Source organism: Salmo salar, chromosome ssa06, assembly GCF_905237065.1.
Source record: "Salmo salar chromosome ssa06, Ssal_v3.1, whole genome shotgun sequence".
NCBI classification, from domain to species: domain Eukaryota; kingdom Metazoa; phylum Chordata; class Actinopteri; order Salmoniformes; family Salmonidae; genus Salmo; species Salmo salar.
Window position 1 is genome coordinate 18,699,277 of NC_059447.1, and position 13,065 is coordinate 18,712,341.

General features: G+C 44.9%; 1 protein-coding gene across 3 annotated transcripts in view; it reads left to right on the plus strand.

The window, feature by feature from the left end:
• The window catches only part of LOC106606489 (adenylate cyclase type 9), an 86,074-nt gene that overhangs the window by 50,332 nt on the left and 22,677 nt on the right, over positions 1–13,065 (plus strand). The gene's annotated exons all lie outside the window — the stretch shown is intronic.

Below are 13,065 nucleotides of genomic sequence, written 5' to 3' on the forward strand. Positions count from 1 at the left end.
TTAGTGTTTTTGTTGATCTTGGTGGGTTATTAGTGTTTTGGTTGATTGCGGTGGGTTATTAGTGTTGAGATGTGGTGGGTTATTAGTGTTGTAGTTAAGATCTGGTGGGTCATTAGTGTGGTTGATTGTGGTGGGTTATTAGTCTTGTTGAGATGTGGTGGGTTATTAGTGTTGTGGAGATGTGGTGAGTTATTAGTGTTGTTGAAATGTGGTGGGTTATTAGTATTGTTGAAATGTGGTGGGCTATTAGTGTTGTGGAGATGTGGTGGGCTATTTGTGTTGTGGTTGATTGTGGTGGGTTATCAGTGTTGTTGAGATGTGGTGGGTTATTAGTGTTGTGGTGGGTTATTAGTGTTGTTGAGATGTGGTGGGCTATTAGTGTTGTGGTTGATTGTGGTGGGTTATTAGTGTAGTTGAGATGTGTTGGGTTATTAGTGTTGTGGTTGATTGTGGTGGGTTATTAGTGTTGTGGTTGATTGTGGTGGGTTATTAGTGTAGTTGAGATGTGGTGGGTTATTAGTGTTGTGGTTGATTGTGGTGGGTTATTAGTGTTTTGGTTGATTGTGGTGGGTTATTAGTGTTTTTGTTGATCTTGGTGGGTTATTAGTGTTTTGGTTGATTGCGGTGGGTTATTAGTGTTGAGATGTGGTGGGTTATTAGTGTTGTAGTTAAGATCTGGTGGGTCATTAGTGGGGTTGATTGTGGTGGGTTATTAGTCTTGTGGAGATGTGGTGGGTTATTAGTGTTGTGGAGATGTGGTGAGTTATTAGTGTTGTGGAGATGTGGTGGGTTATTAGTGTTGTGGAGATGTGGTGGGTTATTAGTGTTGTTGAAATGTGGTGGGTTATTAGTGTTGTTGAAATGTGGTGGGTTATTAGTGTTGTTGAAATGTGGTGGGCTATTAGTGTTGTGGAGATGTGGTGGGCTATTTGTGTTGTGGTTGATTGTGGTGGGTTATCAGTGTTGTTGAGATGTGGTGGGTTATTAGTGTTGTGGTTGATTGTGGTGGGTTATTAGTGTTGTTGTTGTTGATTGTAGTGGGTTATTTGTGTTGAGATGTGGTGGGTTATTAATGTTGTTGAGATGTGGTGGGTTATTAGTGTCGTGGTTGATTGTGGTGGGTTATTAGTGTTGTTGAGATGTGGTGGGCTATTAGTGTTGTGGTTGATTGTGGTGGGTTATTAGTGTAGTTGAGATGTGTTGGGTTATTAGTGTTGTGGTTGATTGTGGTGGGTTATTAGTGTTGTGGTTGATTGTGGTGGGTTATTAGTGTAGTTGAGATGTGGTGGGTTATTAGTGTTGTGGTTGATTGTGGTGGGTTATTAGTGTTTTGGTTGATTGTGGTGGGTTATTAGTGTTTTTGTTGATCTTGGTGGGTTATTAGTGTTTTGGTTGATTGTGGTGGGTTATTAGTGTTGTGGTTGATTGTGGTGGGTTATTAGTATTTTGGTTGATTGTGGTGGGTTATTAGTGTTTTGGTTGATTGTGGTGGGTTATTAGTGTTTTGGTTGATTGTGGTGGGTTATTAGTGTTGTTGCGATGTGGTGGGTTATTAGTGTTGTGGTTGATTGTGGTGTGTTATTAGTGTTGTTGAGATGTGGTGTCTGTATTTCCTGTATCCAGTAGTTTATTTTTGCTGTTGTATTGATGTATTGATTTATCCTGTTGTGAGTTGTTTGTTCTCAGGGCACCATTGTGAATGAGACCCTGGTCTCAATTGGGCTCCCCTGAATAAATATATAATGTAAAAAAAAAATGTTTTTGCTCTTTTTCTCTCTCTGGTCATTTCATGTCATTTCAGCAAGCCATGACATGGACCAACACAGATTGTTCTGAAATTGTTTCTGTAGTTAGAAACAGAAAACATTCCTTATTTTAGTTTGGTTAGAAATCCACAACATCCTGTCTACTGGAGAGTATTGGGTTTGCCTGGTTCGGATGTTTTTGTTTGTTTGGAATCGGTGGATCCCATCCTGACTCACTGTCTGGTTCCCATCAGCCTCCTCGAAGTACGTCTCTAAATACATAGCAGAGCATTGGGATCATTTCACTGGTCTGTTGCCACAGTTCAAAGGCAGGATTTGCAGAGATTGATTTTCTCCAGATGGATATAGCTGCCCTGGGTCATGTCATTCTGCCCTGCTTTAAACCCATCATTATGCCCTGGTTTAAACCCATCATCATGCCCTGGTTTAAAACCATCATCATGCCCTGGTTTAAAACCATCATCATGCCCTGGTTTAAAACCATCATCACGCCCTGGTTTAAACCCATCATCACGCCCTGGTTTAAACCCGTCATCATGCCCTGGTTTATACCCGTCATTATGCCCTGGTTTAAACCCGTCATTATGCCCTGGTTTAAACCCGTCATTATGCCCTGGTTTAAACCCGTCATTATGCCCTGGTTTAAACCCGTCATTATGCCCTGGTTTAAACCCGTCATTATGCCCTGGTTTAAACCCGTCATCATGCCCTGGTTTAAACCCGTCATTATGCCCTGGTTTAAACCCGTCATTATGCCCTGGTTTAAACCCGTCATTATGCCCTGGTTTAAACCCGTCATTATGCCCTGGTTTAAACCCGTCATTATGCCCTGGTTTAAACCCGTCATTATGCCCTGGTTTAAACCCGTCATCATGCCCTGGTTTAAACCCGTCATTATGCCCTGGTTTAAACCCGTCATTATGCCCTGGTTTAAACCCGTCATTATGCCCTGGTTTAAACCTGTCATCATGCCCTGGTTTAAACCCGTCATTATGCCCTGGTTTAAACCCGTCATTATGCCCTGGTTTAAACCCGTCATTATGCCCTGGTTTAAACCCGTCATCATGCCCTGGTTTAAACCCGTCATCATGCCCTGGTTTAAAACCGTCATCATGCCCTGGTTTAAAACCGTCATCATGCCCTGGTTTAAAACCGTCATTATGCCCTGGTTTAAACCCGTCATCATGCCCTGGTTTAAAACCGTCATCATGCCCTGGTTTAAAACCATTATCATGCCCTGGTTTAAAACCATTATCATGCCCTGGTTTAAAACCATTATCATGCCCTGGTTTAAAACCATTATCATGCCCTGGTTTAAAACCATCATCACGCCCTGGTTTAAACCCATCATCACGCCCTGGTTTAAACCCATCATCATGGCCTGGTTTAAACCCATCATCATGGCCTGGTTTAAAACCATCATCACGCCCTGGTTTAAATCGCATCATCACGCCCTGGTTTAAACCCATCATCATGCAGGCTTTTCCCATGGTAGTTGTGCTTGTTATGAGAGCAGTCTGATAGTCTTGTTATCCATATTAGATAATGTTTCACCTCCTTCTCTTGTCCGGGTCTGACTGGTGAACAACAGAGCGAGGAGGAGAGAATAGAGGAGTTATTGACCCAACAATCTCACAGCTCAAGGAGACAAAGCGGAAGTCGATGAGTCAATGTGTCTGTTGGATATGATTAGCAAAGTAATGAAATCAGCCAAACTGCTACGTGTTTCAAAGTATCTCTCTCTGGTGCGCACACACAACCCTGCCCCCACCTCATCTACCTCCTCTCCTGTCTCCTCCTCCTGCCATGTCTCCTCCTCCTGCCATCTCGCCTCTCCCCTCCTCTCCTGTCTCCTCCTCCTGCCATGTCTCCTCCTCCTGCCATCTCGCCTCTCCCCTCCTCTCCTGTCTCCTCCTCCTGCCATGTCTCCTCCTCCTGCCATCTCGCCTCTCCCCTCCTCTCCTGTCTCCTCCTCCTGCCATGTCTCCTCCTCCTGCCATCTCGCCTCTCCCCTCCTCTCCTGTGTCCTTCTCCTGCATCTCTCCTCTCTCCTCCTGCCATGTCTCCTCCTCCTGCCATCTCTCCTCTCCCCTCCTCTCCTGTCTCCTCCTCCTGCCATGTTTCCTCCTCCTGCCATCTCTCCTCTCCCCTCCTCTCCTGTGTCCTTCTCCTGCCGTCTCTCCTCTTTCCTCCTGCCATGTCTCCTCTCCCCTCCTCTCCTGTGTTTTTCTCCTGCCACCTCTCCTCTCCCCTCCTCTCCTGTGTCCTTCTCCTGCCACCTCTCCTCTCCCCTCCTCTCCTGTGTCCTTCTCCTGCCACCTCTCCTCTCCCCTCCTCTCCTGTGTCCTTCTCCTGCCACCTCTCCTCTCCCCTCCTCTCCTGTGTCCTTCTCCTGCCACCTCTCCTCTCCCCTCCTCTCCTGTGTCCTTCTCCTGCCACCTCTCCTCTCCCCTCCTCTCCTGTGTCCTTCTCCTGTCACCTCTCCTCTCCCCTCCTCTCCTGTGTCCTTCTCCTGCCACCTCTCCTCTCCCCTCCTCTCCTGTGTCCTTCTCCTGCCACCTCTCCTCTCCCCTCCTCTCCTGTGTTCTTCTCCTGCTGTCTCTCTTGTTGTCTCCTCCTGCCACCTCTCCTCTCCCCTCCTCTCCTGTGTCTTTGTCCTGCCTTCTCTCCTCTCCCCTCCTCTCTGCTCCTGCCGCCTCTCCTCTCCCCTCCTCTCCTGTCTCCTTCTCCTGCCATCTCTCCTCTCCTGTCTCCTTCTCCTCCTGTCTCTCCCCTCCTCTCCTGTTCCTCATGCCTTCTCTCCTCTTCCCTTCTCGCCTGTCTGCTTCTTTTGCATCAGTGGTGCAGGGAATTACTTATTTGTTTCTCGCTGTTTACTTGCCGCTGGCAGCTTCATCTTTGAACCTTGTATTCTGATGAACCTTTGTATCGATCCAAGTTCCTTCTCTCTTACAATCTATCTCATTGTAGTACTCCTTGACGGCCCCTGTCGTGACAAACAAATGCCCACACACCCACACACACTCACCCACACACTCACACATACACAATGGCACCCTATTCCCTATGTAGTGCACTACTTTTCACCAGGGCCCATAGGGACGCAGCCAGGGACTGTCTAAAGCACTCAGGATGGATGGGGCTCAAGGCTGGGGTTTCACTGACAGCTGAATGATGTGGTTAAGTACAGGGCCACCGGCAGGTACCTGAGCCAATGACATTACCACTAGCCTGTGTCGTTGTCAGATCTCTGTGTGGAGAAAGAGACATTGAGTGACTAGAGGGCTGCTCACATAGATTTTTAACTCAGGACATGTACATGACTGTAAGCAGACATAGTACATGCGCATACACACACACACACACACACACACACACACACACACACACACACACACACACAAAAAGACGCATCACAATTTGTATACTTTTATTTATTTTTATTTATATAAAATGGACAATAACCTACTCTTATCAAACTTACTATACTTACCAATTTGCTATCCTATCTTGCTACTACTTCTACTAAATAAATGAGAGATTCACAGGAAGCCCATCTCTGAAGCCAACTCCAACACCCCTGGAATGGCTTCCAGCTTCTCCATCAGTAAAAAGGTTGCCAGAGCTCACACACTGCTCGTATAACTCAGTCCTCACTCTCAACTAGGGCTGTTAGGGTGACCGTATTACCTCCACACCGGCGGTCACGAGTCATGACGGTACTCAAATTCCACGTGACCGTTTAGTCATGGTTATTAGGCTTCTCCAAGCTCTGATGCTGCTGATGGTCATTAGTAGCCTACCAAACGTGCTAACTGTCTGGTACTCAGCACTCTATTGCCCCTCTAATCACTCTGACATCAATGCAAATGTATTCAAAAAATCTAATCAAACACTTCATGAGACCCCATGAGCTCATGTTGCGCAACATTTCTATAGGCTATGCAATTGCGTGAGAAAACAGTGATGGCCTCTATTAAAAAGATGAGCATCCCATCAGCTTTCAATAGGCTAGGCATACTATATTTATTTCTCAACTTTCCTAATATTAAGCACATTGCTACGCTTTACAACAGGAGTATAGCCTACCTGGCTGGCATGAAAATGAACCACAGGAAAAGCGTCCTGCATTAGCTATTTAAGTGCATAGATGACATGTATTTTCGAGACGGGTGCATGATAATGGTCCATTCTAAATCAAAACAAATTTCACACATAATATTTAGTATATCTAAAGACAATATTAAATCAAGAATAGTCTGATGGGGGACAATATTAGCCTGTCACTTGTGAATGATATATTATCACTTGTGAATGGTTCCCAGATTGTGTGCAGGAAGGCAAAAAACAACACATGCCTTTTTTTGCTACTTTTTCAAATCATAGTCTCATGTAGCCTAGCCCATAGGCCTAAATGTTCATGTAAAATCAGTTTTATTGAACACAACATGCAAATGCACAAATTACCCACATATTTGTGATATGCAATCTGATTCTGTGCTTTATTGTAGAATTATAAAACATACATGCACACACACAGACGTGCGCGCTCACACCGACTCTCTTTCTCACACACACACACACACACACACACACACACACACACACACACACACTCTCACCATTTTCTATTTCACCCTTTGAACAAATGAAAGCCATTTTGAGTGATACTTAATTAAAATGTAAATGTTGCCGCCCAGTGAGAAAAAGCAGTTTCTCATTATAGAGAATAGATAGGCTATAGGATGAACCTTCGGTGCTGCACTTATATCCTTTGTGTCTCATCAAAACCACTGACTGAGGTGGCCTGAGGCCAGAGAGGAGAGGGAGAGACACAGACATGGCGAGAGTAGAAACGAGGATGCGGTGTGTGTGTGTGGGGGGGGTGGAAAGATTTCCTTGAGGTACAGGCTGTTCATTTCCCTTTCAAATTGGTGGTGTGTTTAATAGCCTGATACACACACCTCACTAATACATTGTTTGTTAGACTACTCTGTCCATAGTGGGTGAAAACATGCTTTGGTGATGACGTTTCACTTCCTTATGTTACACAATACATTTTACCAAGACAAATGGGACTCTTCATGTTCAGAATAGTTCAGTGGGGTCTTTCTCCAACATATCATGAACATTATATCCAAGAAGTCAGATTTCGTAACTCAATACATCCCATAATAAGCACCGGGCTCTGTCGCTCTGAGCGGTGCAGCGTTGTCGCCAACATTTTTCAGGATTTTACATTTAGTGGCCATCATCTTCCAAGTTGTTTCCGCTGGTTGCAAAATTAGCATGATACAAGCTGAATTCAATATAAAAGGATTTGGAGGGAAAAAAAAGCTTGGGGTAGGCTCTGTGCTCCGTTTGACATTTCACAGAGATTTGCTTGTTTTTGTGAGAAGTCTTCGAAAAAGAAACTTCACAGTAACATGAACAGCATATATGAAAATACTTCACTGTACAAAAATATAAACTCAATATGCAACAATTTCTAAGATTTTACTGAGTTATAGTTCACAAGGAAATCAGTCAATTGAAATACATTAATTAAGCCATAATCTATGGATTTCACATGACTGGGAATACAGATATGCATCTGTTGGTCACAGACACCTTAAAAAAAAGGTAGGTGCGTGGATCAGAAAACCAGTTAGTATGTGGTGTGACCACCATTTCCCTCATGCAGTGCGACATCTCCTTCACATAGAGTTGATCAGGCTGCTGATTGTGGCCTGTCGAATGTTGTCCCACTCCTTTTCAATGTCTGTGCGAAGTTTCTGGATATTGGTGGGAACTGGAACACGCTGTCGTACACGTCCATCCAGAGCATCCCAAACAGGCTCAATGGGGGACATGTCTGGGCCATTTTTGTGTACAGATCCTTGTGACATGGGACTGTGCATTATCATGCTGAAACATCAGGTGATGGTGGTGGATGAATGGCATGACAATGGGTCTCAGGATATCTTCATGGTATCTCTGTGCATTCAAACTTGCAGAAATGCAATTGTGTTCGTTGTCTGTAGCTTATCCAACACATCATAACCCCACCGCTACCATGGGGCACTCTGTTCACAACGTTGACATCAGAAAACTAGGATTCATGAAGAGCACACTTCTCCAGCATGCCAGTGGCCATCGGAGGTGAGCATTTGTCCACTGAAGTCGATTACGATGCTGAACTGCAGTTAGGTTAAGACTGGACGGACAACGAGCACGCATAGAAGCTTCCCTAAGACGATTTCTGCAGACATTCTTCAGTTGTGCAAACCCACAGTTTCATCAGCTGTCCAGGTGGCTGATCTCAGATGATCCCGCAGGTGAAGAAGCTGGATGTGGAGGTCCTGGGCTGGTGTGGTTACCCGTGGTCTGCGGTTGTGATGCCGGTTGGACGTACTGCAAAATTCTCTACAACAACGTTGGAGGCGGCTTATCATAGAGAAATTAACATTAAATTCTCTGGTAACAGCTCTGGTGGACATTCCTGCAGTCAGCATGTCAATTGCACACTCCCTCAAAACTTGAGACATCTGTGGCATGGTGTTGTGTGATAAAACTGCACATTTTAGAGTGGCCTTTTATTGTCCCCAGCACAAGATCAGCTTCTTGATATGCCACACCTGTCTGGTGGAAGGATTATCTTGGCAAAGGAGAAGTGATCATAAAAATAAAAAAAACGGTGAAATGACAGTGAAAATAACAGTAGCAAGGCTACTGAGGATCTGAGGACCCATGACAAATCGTTTGTCTCATGAGGGGGTTTGTTGGTGATGTGGACACCAAGGAACTTGAAGCTCTCAACCTGCTCCACTACAGCCCCGTCGATGAGAATGGGGGTGTGCTCGGATCTCCTTTTCCTGTAGTCCACAATCATCTCCTTTGTCTTGGTTACGTTGAGGGATAGGTTGTTATACTGGCACCACCCGGCCAGGTCTCTGACCTCCTCCCTATAGGCTGTCTCGTCGTTGTCAGTGATCAGGCCAACCACTGTTGTGTCATCTGCAAACTTAATGATGGTGTTGGAGTTGTGCCTGGCCATGCAGTCGTGGTTGAACAGAGAGTACAGGAGTGGACTGAACACGCACTCCTGAGGGGCTCCAGTGTTGAGGATCAGTGTGGCAGATGTGTTGCTACCTACCCTCACCACCTGGGGGCGGCCCATCAGGAAGTCCAGGATCCAGTTGCAGAGCTTAGTGATGAGCTTACATCCGATGAGCGTTGGAGCCGGTGTAGTACGATTCAATCTTAGTCCTGTATTGGCGCTTTGCCTGGTTGATGGTTCGTCGGAGGGCATAGCAGGATTTCTTCCGGGTTAGAGTCCCGCACCTTGAAAGCGGCCACTCCACCCTTTAGCTCAGTGCGGATGTTGCCTGTAATCCATGGCTTCTGGTTGGGGTATGTACGTACAGTCACTGTGGGGACGACGTCCTTGATGCACTTATTGATAAAGCCAGTGACTGATGTGGTGTACTCCTCCATGCCATCGGAAGAATCCCTGAACATATTCCAGTCTGTGCTAGCAAAACAGTCCTGTAGTTTAGCATCTGCTTCATCTGACCATTTTTTTATAGACCGAGTCACTGGTACTTCCTGCTTTAATTTTTGCTTGTAAGCAGGAATCAGGAGAATAGAATTATGGTCAGATTTGCCAAATGGCGGGTGAGGGAGAGCATTGTACGCGTCTCTGTGTGTGGAGTAAAGGTGATCTAGAATTTTTTTCCCTCTGGTTGATGTGCTGATAAAAATGAGGAAAATCTTGAGACTTCCTTAGATTTCGTGCACCAGCTGTTGTTCACAAATATACACAGACCGCCTCCCCTTGTCTTACTGGAGTGTGCTGTTCTATCTAGCCGGTGCAGCGTATATCCCGCCAGTTGAACGTTTTCCATTTCGTCATTCAGCCACGATTCGGTGAAACATAAGATATTACAGTTTTGATGTCACGTTGGTAGGATATTCGTGATCGTACCTCGTCTAATTTATAGTCCAATGATTGTACGTTGGCAAGTAATATTGATGGTAAGGGCAGATTTCCCAATCGCTGTCGGCGGATCCTTACGGGCCACCCCAACCCTGTGTCCTCTAGTACATCCTTTCCATCCCGCTAGTTGAAGAAAAAATCTTTGTCTAATCCGAGGTGAGTGATCGCTGTCCTGATATCCAGAAGCTATTTTTTGCAGTAAGATATGGTTGCAGAAACATTATGTACAAAATAAGTTACAAATAACGCGAAAAAAACCACATAATAGCACAATTGGTTAGGCGCCCGTAAAACTGCTGCCATTTCTTCCTGCGCCATCTTTCACATAATCATTAACAGGGATATAAAAAAATTTGTACACAATTTGAAAGAAATCAGCTTTTTGTGAGTATGGAAAACTTTTGGGATATTTTATTTCAGCTCAAGAAACATGGGACCAATGCTTTACATGTTACGTTTATACACTGCTCAAAGAAATAAAGGGAACATTAAAATAACACATCCTAGATCTGAATGAATGAAATAATCTTATTAAATACTTTTTTCTTTACATAGTTGAATGTGCTGACAACAAAATCACACAAAAATAATCAATGGAAATCCAATTTATCAACCCATGGAGGTCTGGATTTGGAGTCACACTCAAAATTAAAGTGGAAAACCACACTACAGGCTGATCCAACTTTGATGTAATGTCCTTAAAACAAGTCAAAATGAGGCTCAGTAGTGTGTGTGTGGCCTCCACGTGCCTGTATGACCTCCCTACAACGCCTGGGCATGCTCCTGATGAGGTGGCGGATGGTCTCCTGAGGGATCTCCTCCCAGACCTGGACAAAAGCATCCGCCAACTCCTGGACAGTCTGTGGTGCAACGTGGCGTTGGTGGATGGAGCGAGACATGATGTCCCAGATGTGCTCAATTGGATTCAGGTCTGGGGAACGGGCGGGCCAGTCCATAGCATCAATGCTTTCCTCTTGCAGGAACTGCTGACACACTCCAGCCACATGAGGTCTAGCATTGTCTTGCATTAGGAGGAACCCAGGGCCAACCGCACCAGCATATGGTCTCACAAGGGGTCTGAGGATCTCATCTCGGTACCTAATTGCAGTCAGGCTACCTCTGGCGAGCACATGGAGGGCTGTGCGGCCCCCCCCAATGAAATGCCACCCCACACCATGACTGACCCACCGCCAAACCGGTCATGTTGGAGGATGTTGCAGGCAGCAGAACGTTCTCCACGGCGTCTCCAGACTCTGTCACGTCTGTCACGTGCTCAGTGTGAACCTGCTTTCATCTGTGAAGAGCACAGGGCGCCAGTGGCGAATTTGCCAATCTTGGTGTTCTCTGGCAAATGCCAAACGTCCTGCACGGTGTTGGGCTGTAAGCACAACCCCCACCTGTGGACGTCGGGCCCTCATACCACCCTCATGGAGTCTGTTTCTGACCGTTTGAGCAGACGCATGCACATTTGTGGCCTGCTGGAGGTCATTTTGCAGGGCTCTGGCAGTGCTCCTCCTGCTCCTCCTTGCACAAAGGCGGAGGTAGCGGTCCTGCTGCTGGGTTGTTGCCCTCCTACGGCCTCCTCCACGTCTCCTGATGTGCGAAGTGGTCTGTGGTCACCACCTGCAGAACCACTCCTTTATTGGGGGTGTCTTGCTAATTACCTATAATTTCCACCTGTTGTCTATTCCATTTGCACAACAGCATGTGAAATTTATTGTCAATCAGTGTTGCTTCCTAAGTGGACGGTTTGATTTCACAGAAGTGTGATTGACTTGGAGTTACATTGAGTTGTTTAAGTGTTTCCTTTATTTTTTTGAGCAGTTTATATTTTATATTTGAGATTCTTCAAAGTAGCCACCCTTTGCCTTGATGACAGCTTTGCACACTCTTGACATTCTCTCAACCAGCTTCATGAGGTAGTCACCTGGAATGCATTTCAATTAATAGGTGTGCTTTTTTAAGTAATTAGTGGAATTTATTTCCTTCTTAATGCATTTGAGCCAATCAGTTGTGTTGTGACAAGGTAGGGGTGGTATACAGAAGATACCCCTACTTGGTAAAAGACCATATTATGGCAAGAACAGCCATTGTGTTACATTGTGTTGTTTAAGTGTTCCCTTTATTTTTTTGAGCAGTGTATTTTTGTTCAGTGTATATGTCTTGTCTCAAAATCGATATCTATCTCACCTTCATATAGAAAGAGTGGGAGGCCCCAGTGCACAGCTGAACAAGAAGACAAGTATATTAGAGTGTCTAGTTTGAGAAACAGACGCCTCAGAAGTCCTCAACTGGCAGCTTCAATAAATAGTACCCACAAAACACCAGTCTCAACGTCAACAGTGAAGAGGCGACTCCGGGATGTTGGCCTTCTAGGCAGAGTTGCAAAGAAAAAGCCATATCTCAGACTGGCCAATAAAAAGAAAATATTAAGATGGGCAAAAGAACACAGACACTGGACAGAGGAACTCTGCCTAGAAGTCCAGCATCCCAGAGTCGCTTCTTCACTGTTGATGTTGAGACTGGTGTTTTGCAAGTACTATTTAATGAAGCTGCCAGTTGTAGACTTGTGAGGCATCTGTTTCTCAAACTACACACTCTAATGTATTTGTCCTCTTGCTCTGTTGTGCACCCCGGGACCTCCCACTCTTTCTATACTGGTTAGAGCCAGTTTGCGCTGTTCTGTGAAGGGAGTAGTACACAGCATTGTACGAGATCTTCCGTTTCTTGGCAATTTCTCGCATGGAATAGCCTTCATTTCTCAGAACAAGAATACACTGACGAGTTTCAGAAGTTCTTTGTTTCTGGCCATTTTGAGCCTGTAATTGAACCCACAAATGCTGATGTTCCAGATACTCAACTAGTCTAAAGAAGGCCAGTTTTATTGCATCTTTAATCAGGACAACAGTTTTCAGCTGTGCTATCATAATTGCAAAAGGGTTGTCTAATGCTCAATTAGCTTTTTAAAATGATCAACTTGGAATAGCTAACACAACGTGCCAATGGAACACAGGAGTGATGGTTGCTGTTAATAGGCCTCTGTACGCCTATGTAGATGTTCCATAAAAATCTGACATTTCCAGCTACAAAAGTCATTTACAACATTAACAAAGTCTACACTGTATTTCTGATCAATGTTATGTTATTTTAATGGACAAAAAATTGTTTTTCTTTCAAAAACAAGGACATTTCTAAGTGACCCCAAACTTTTTAACGGGAGTGTACATATTTTTGACATGGCTCTAGATGAAAAGCTGTTTCAGGTATTTGAAAAATTTACATTTCGCTTACCACCCCCCCAGCCATCCTCACTTACTTTGT